Raw genomic sequence first — 6,988 nt, 5'->3', positions numbered from 1 at the left:
CCTCATCTCTATGTGTTTATACTGAGGAGAATCTACTTCACCTCCATGTGTATTTACTGAGGAGAATCTACTTCACCTCTATGTGTATATACTGAGGAGAATCTAGCTCACCTCTATGTGTATATACTGAGGAGAATCTACCTCATCTCTATGTGTATATACTAAGGAGAATCTAACTCGCCTCTATGTGTATATACTGAGGAGAATCTACCTAACCTCTATGTGTATATACTGAGGAGAATCTACCTAACCTCTATGTGTATATACTGAGGAGAATCTACCTAACCTTTATGTGTATATACTGAGCAGAATCTAGTACCCCTCTCAGTGTATATACTGAGGAGAATCTACCTCCCCTCTATGTGTATATACTGAGGAAAATCTACCTCATGTCTATGAGTATATACTGAGGAGAATCTACTTCACCTCCATGTGTATTTACTGAGGAGAATCTACTTCCCCTCTATGTTCATATACTTAGGAGAATCTATCTCACCTCTATGTATATATACCGAGGAAAATCTACCTCATCTCTATGTGTTTATACTGAGGAGAATCTACTTCACCTCCATGTGTATTTACTGAGGAGAATCTACTTCACCTCTATGTGTATATACTGAGGAGAATCTAGCTCACCTCTATGTGTATATACTGAGGAGAATCTACCTCATCTCTATGTGTATATACTAAGGAGAATCTAACTCGCCTCTATGTGTATATACTGAGGAGAATCTACCTAACCTCTATGTGTATATACTGAGGAGAATCTACCTAACCTCTATGTGTATATACTGAGGAGAATCTACCTAACCTTTATGTGTATATACTGAGGAGAATCTACCTAACCTTTATGTGTATATACTGAGGAGAATCTACCTAACCTCTATGTGTATATACTGAGGAGAATCTACCTAACCTCTATGTGTATATACTGAGGAGAATAAACCTCACCTCTATGTGCATATACTGAGGAGAATTTATCTGACCTCTGTGTGCATGTACTGAAAGGCTGTAAAGTATATAAGGAAGAGGACATGGACTACAGGGATGAAGCCTGCCTTTAAGGCTAAGATGGATCTGCAACCTCCAGATTGTCCATATTGAGGTGAATCTGCCTCGCTTCTATGTGTATATACTGAGGAGAATTTACCTCCCTTCTATATATATATTCGGAAGAGAATATATCTGATCTATTTGTATATTCTGAGGAGAATCAACCTCACCTCTATGTATATATACCGAGGAGAATCTACCTCACGTCTGTGTATATACTGAGTAGAATCTGCCTCACCTCTATGTGTATATACTGAGAAGAATCTACCTCCCCTCTATGTGTATATACAGAGGAGAATCTACCTCCCCTCTCTGTGTATATACTGAGGAGAATCTACTTCCCCTCTGTGTATATACTGAGGAGAATCTACTTCCCCTCTGTGTATATACTGAGGAAAATCTACCTCACCTCTGTGTGTATACACTGAGGAGAATCTACCGCACCTCTCTGTGTTTATACTAAAGAGAATCTACCTCACCTCTCTGTAAATACACTGAGGAGAATCTACCTCACCTCTGTGTATATACTGAGGAGAATCTACATCACCTCTGTGTATAAACTGAGGAGAATCTACATCACCTCTGTGTATATACTGAGGAGAATCTACATCACCTCTGTGTATATACTGAGGAGAATCTACATCACCTCTGTGTATATACGGAGGAGAATCTACATCACCTCTGTGTATATACGGAGGAGAATCTACCTCACCTCTGTGTATATACGGAGGAGAATCTACCTCACCTCTGTGTATATACGGAGGAGAATCTACCTCACCTCTGTGTATATACGGAGGAGAATCTACCTCACCTCTGTGTATATACGGAGGAGAATCTACCTCACCTCTGTGTATATACGGAGGAGAATCTACCTCACCTCTGTGTATATACGGAGGAGAATCTACCTCACCTCTGTGTATATACGGAGGAGAATCTACCTCACCTCTGTGTATATACGGAGGAGAATCTACCTCACCTCTGTGTATATACGGAGGAGAATCTACCTCACCTCTGTGTATATACGGAGGAGAATCTACCTCACCTCTGTGTATATACGGAGGAGAATCTACCTCACCTCTGTGTATATACGGAGGAGAATCTACCTCACCTCTGTGTATATACGGAGGAGAATCTACCTCACCTCTGTGTATATACGGAGGAGAATCTACCTCACCTCTGTGTATATACGGAGGAGAATCTACCTCACCTCTGTGTATATACGGAGGAGAATCTACCTCACCTCTGTGTATATACGGAGGAGAATCTACCTCACCTCTGTGTATATACGGAGGAGAATCTACCTCACCTCTGTGTATATACGGAGGAGAATCTACCTCACCTCTGTGTATATACGGAGGAGAATCTACCTCACCTCTGTGTATATACGGAGGAGAATCTACCTCACCTCTGTGTATATACGGAGGAGAATCTACCTCACCTCTGTGTATATACGGAGGAGAATCTACCTCACCTCTGTGTATATACGGAGGAGAATCTACCTCACCTCTGTGTATATACGGAGGAGAATCTACCTCACCTCTGTGTATATACGGAGGAGAATCTACCTCACCTCTGTGTATATACGGAGGAGAATCTACCTCACCTCTGTGTATATACGGAGGAGAATCTACCTCACCTCTGTGTATATACGGAGGAGAATCTACCTCACCTCTGTGTATATACGGAGGAGAATCTACCTCACCTCTGTGTATATACGGAGGAGAATCTACCTCACCTCTGTGTATATACTGAGGAGAATCTACCTCACCTCTGTGTATATACTGAGGAGAATCTACCACACCTCTGTGTATATACTGAGGAGAATCTACCACACCTCTGTGTATATACTGAGGAGAATCTACCTCACCTCTGTGTATATACTGAGGAGAATCTACCTCACCTCTATGTGTATATACTGAGGAGAATCTTCCTCACCTCTTTCTATATACTGAGGAGAATCTACCTCACCTCTGAGTGTGTATATTTTGAGGAGAATTTATCTGACCTCTGTGTGCATGTACTGAAAGGCTGTAAAGTATATAAGGAAGAGGCCATTGACTACAGGGATGAAGCCTGCCTTTAAGGCTAAGAACGAGCTGCAACGTCCATATTGTCCATACTGAGGAGAATCTACCTCACTTCTATGTGTTTATTCGGAAGACAATCTAACTGATCTATGTGTGTATATACTGAGGAGAATCCAACTCACCTCTATGTGTATATACTAAGGAGACTCTACCCCACCTCTATGTGTATATACTGAGGAGAATCTACCACACCTCTGTGCATATACTGCGGAGAATCTACCTCACCACTATGTGAATATACTGAGGGGAATCTACCTCACCACTATGTGAATATACTGAGGGGAATCTACCTCACCGCTCTGTATATATACTGAGGAGAATCTACCTCACCTCCATGTGTAAATGCTGAGGAGAATCTACTTCACCTCCATGTGTATTTACTGAGGAGAATCTACTTCACCTCTATGTGTATATACTGAGGAGAATCTAGCTCACCTCTATGTGTATATACTGAGGAGAATCTACCTCATCTCTATGTGTATATACTTAGGAGAATCTAACTCGCCTCTATGTGTATATACTGAGGAGAATCTACCTAACCTCTATGTGTATATACTGAGGAGAATCTACCTAACCTTTATGTGTATATACTGAGGAGAATCTACCTAACCTTTATGTGTATATACTGAGGAGAATCTACCTAACCTCTATGTGTATATACTGAGGAGAATAAACCTCACCTCTATGTGCATATACTGAGGAGAATTTATCTGACCTCTGTGTGCATGTACTGAAAGGCTGTAAAGTATATAAGGAAGAGGACATGGACTACAGGGGTGAAGCCTGCCTTTAAGGCTAAGATGGAGCTGCAACCTCCAGATTGTCCATATTGAGGTGAATCTGCCTCGCTTCTATGTGTATATACTGAGGAGAATTTACCTCCCTTCTATATATATATTCGGAAGGGAATATATCTGATCTTTTTGTATATTCTGAGGAGAATCAACCTCACCTCTATGTATATATACCGAGGAGAATCTACCTCACGTCTGTGTATATACTGAGTAGAATCTGCCTCACCTCTATGTGTATATACTGAGGAGAATCTACCTCACCTCTATGTGTATATACTGAGAAGAATCTACCTCCCCTCTATGTGTATATACAGAGGAGAATCTACCTCCCCTCTCTGTGTATATACTGAGGAGAATCTACTTCCCCTCTGTGTATATACAGAGGAGAATCTACCTCACCTCTATGTGTATATACTGAGGAGAATCTACCTCACCTCTGTGTGTATATACTGAGGAGAATCTAACTTACCTCTAGGTGTATACACTGATGAAATCTGCCTCATCTCTATGTGTATATACTGAGCAGAATGTACTACCCTCTCATTGTATATACTGAGGAGAATCTACCTCACCTCTTTGTATATACTGAGGAGAATCTACCTCACCTCTGAGTGTGTATATATTGAGGAGAATTTACCTGACCTCTGTGTGCATGTACTGAAAGGCTGTAAAGTATATAATTAAGAGGCCATTGACTACAGGGATGAAGCCTGCCTTTAAGGCTAAGAACGAGCTGCAACGTCCATATTGTCCATATTGAGGAGAATCTACCTCACTTCTATGTGTTTATTCGGAAGACAATCTAACTGATCTATGTGTGTATATACTGAGGAGAATCCACCTCACCTCTATGTGTATATACTAAGGAGACTCTACCCCACCTCTATGTGTATATACTGAGGAGACTCTACCACACGTCTATGTGTATATACTGAGGAGAATCTACCACACCTCTGTGTATATACTGCGAAGAATCTACCTCACCACTATGTGAATGTACTGAGGGGCATCTACCTCACCACTCTGTATATATACTGAGGAGAATCTACCTCACCTCTATGTGTAAATGCTGAGGAGAATCTACCTCCCTTCTATATATGTGTATATATATATATATATATATATATATATATATATATATATTTGGAAGAGAATATAACTGATCTATTTGTATATTCTGAGGAGAATCGACCTCACCTCTATGAGTATATACTGAGTAGAATGTACCTCACCTCTATGTGTATATACTAAGGAGACTCTACCTTACCTCTCCATGTATATACAGAGGAGAATCTACCTTACCTCTCCATGTATATACTGAGGAGAATCTACCTTACCTCTCCATGTATATACTGAGGAGAATCTACCTTACCTCTCCGTGTATATACTGAGGAGAATCTACCTATCCTCTGTGTATATATACTAAGTAGAATCTACCTCAACTCTATGTGTATATATTGAGGAGAATCTAGCTCACCTGTCTGTGTTTATACTGAAGAGAATCTACCTCACCTCTTTTTTAAATATACTGAGGATAATCTACCTGAGCTCTATGTGTATAAACTGAGTAGAATCCCCCTCACCTCTATGTGTATATACTAAGGAGAATCTACCTCACCTCTGTGTATATACTGAGGAGAATCTAACTCACCTCTGTGTATAAACTGAGGAGAATTTACCTCACGTCTCTGTATATACTGAGGAGAATCTACCTCCCCTCTGTGTATATACTGAGGAGAATCTACTTCACCACTATGTGAATATACTTTGGAGAATCTACTTTACCACTATGTGTATATACTGCGGAGAATTTACCTAACCTCTCTGTGTGTATATACTGAGGAGAATCTACCTCACCTCTCTGTATATATACTGAGGAGAATCTACCTCACCTCTATGTGTATATACTGCAGAGAATCTACCTCACCTCTTTGTGTTTATTCTGAGGAGAATCTACCTTACCCTTATGTGTATATACTGAAGAGAATCTACTTCCCCTCTATGTGTATATACTGAGGAGAATCTACCTTACCCTTATGTGTATATACTGAGGAGAATCTACCTTACCCTTATGTGTATATACTGAAGAGAATCTACTTGCCCTCTATGTGTATATACTGAGGAGAATCTACCTCACCTCTAGGTGTATATATTGAATAGAATCTCCCTCATCTCTATATATGCTGAGGAGAATCTACCTCACCTCTGTGTATATACTGATGAGAATCTAACTCAGCTCTATGTGTATATACTGAGGAGAATCTACCTCATCTCTGTGTATATACTGAGGAGAATCTGCCTCACCTCTGTGTATATACTTAGGAGAATCTGCCTCACCTCCGTGTATATACTGAGGAGAATCTGCCTCACCTCTGTGTATATACTGAGGAGAATATACCTCACCTCTGTGTATATACTGACGAGAATCTACCTCACCTCTTTGTATATAGTGAGGAGAATCTGCCTCACCCCTGTGTATATAGTGAGTAGAATCTACCTCACCTCTGTGTATATACTGAGGAGAATCTGCCTCACCTCTGTGTATATACTGAGGAGAATCTGCCTCACCTCTGTGTATATACTGAGGAGAATCTGCCTCACCTCTGTGTATATACTGAGGAGAATCTGCCTCACCTCTGTGTATATACTGAGGAGAATCTACCTCACCTCTGTGTATATACTGAGGAGAATCTGCCTCACCTCTGTGTATATACTGAGGAGAATCTGCCTCACCTCTGTGTATATACTGAGGAGAATCTGCCTCACCTCTGTGTATATACTGAGGAGAATCTGCCTCACCTCTGTGTATATACTGAGGAGAATCTGCCTCACCTCTGTGTATATACTGAGGAGAATCTGCCTCACCTCTGTGTATATACTGAGGAGAATCTGCCTCACCTCTGTGTATATACTGAGGAGAATCTGCCTCACCTCTGTGTATATACTGAGGAGAATCTGCCTCACCTCTGTGTATATACTGAGGAGAATCTGCCTCACCTCTGTGTATATACTGAGGAGAATCTGCCTCACCTCTGTGTATATACTGAGGAGAAT

Source organism: Eleutherodactylus coqui, chromosome 9, assembly GCF_035609145.1.
Source record: "Eleutherodactylus coqui strain aEleCoq1 chromosome 9, aEleCoq1.hap1, whole genome shotgun sequence".
Classification (NCBI taxonomy): Eukaryota; Metazoa; Chordata; class Amphibia; order Anura; family Eleutherodactylidae; genus Eleutherodactylus; species Eleutherodactylus coqui.
The sequence above is the reverse complement of the archived record's forward strand: the minus strand, read 5'-3'. Positions refer to the sequence as shown.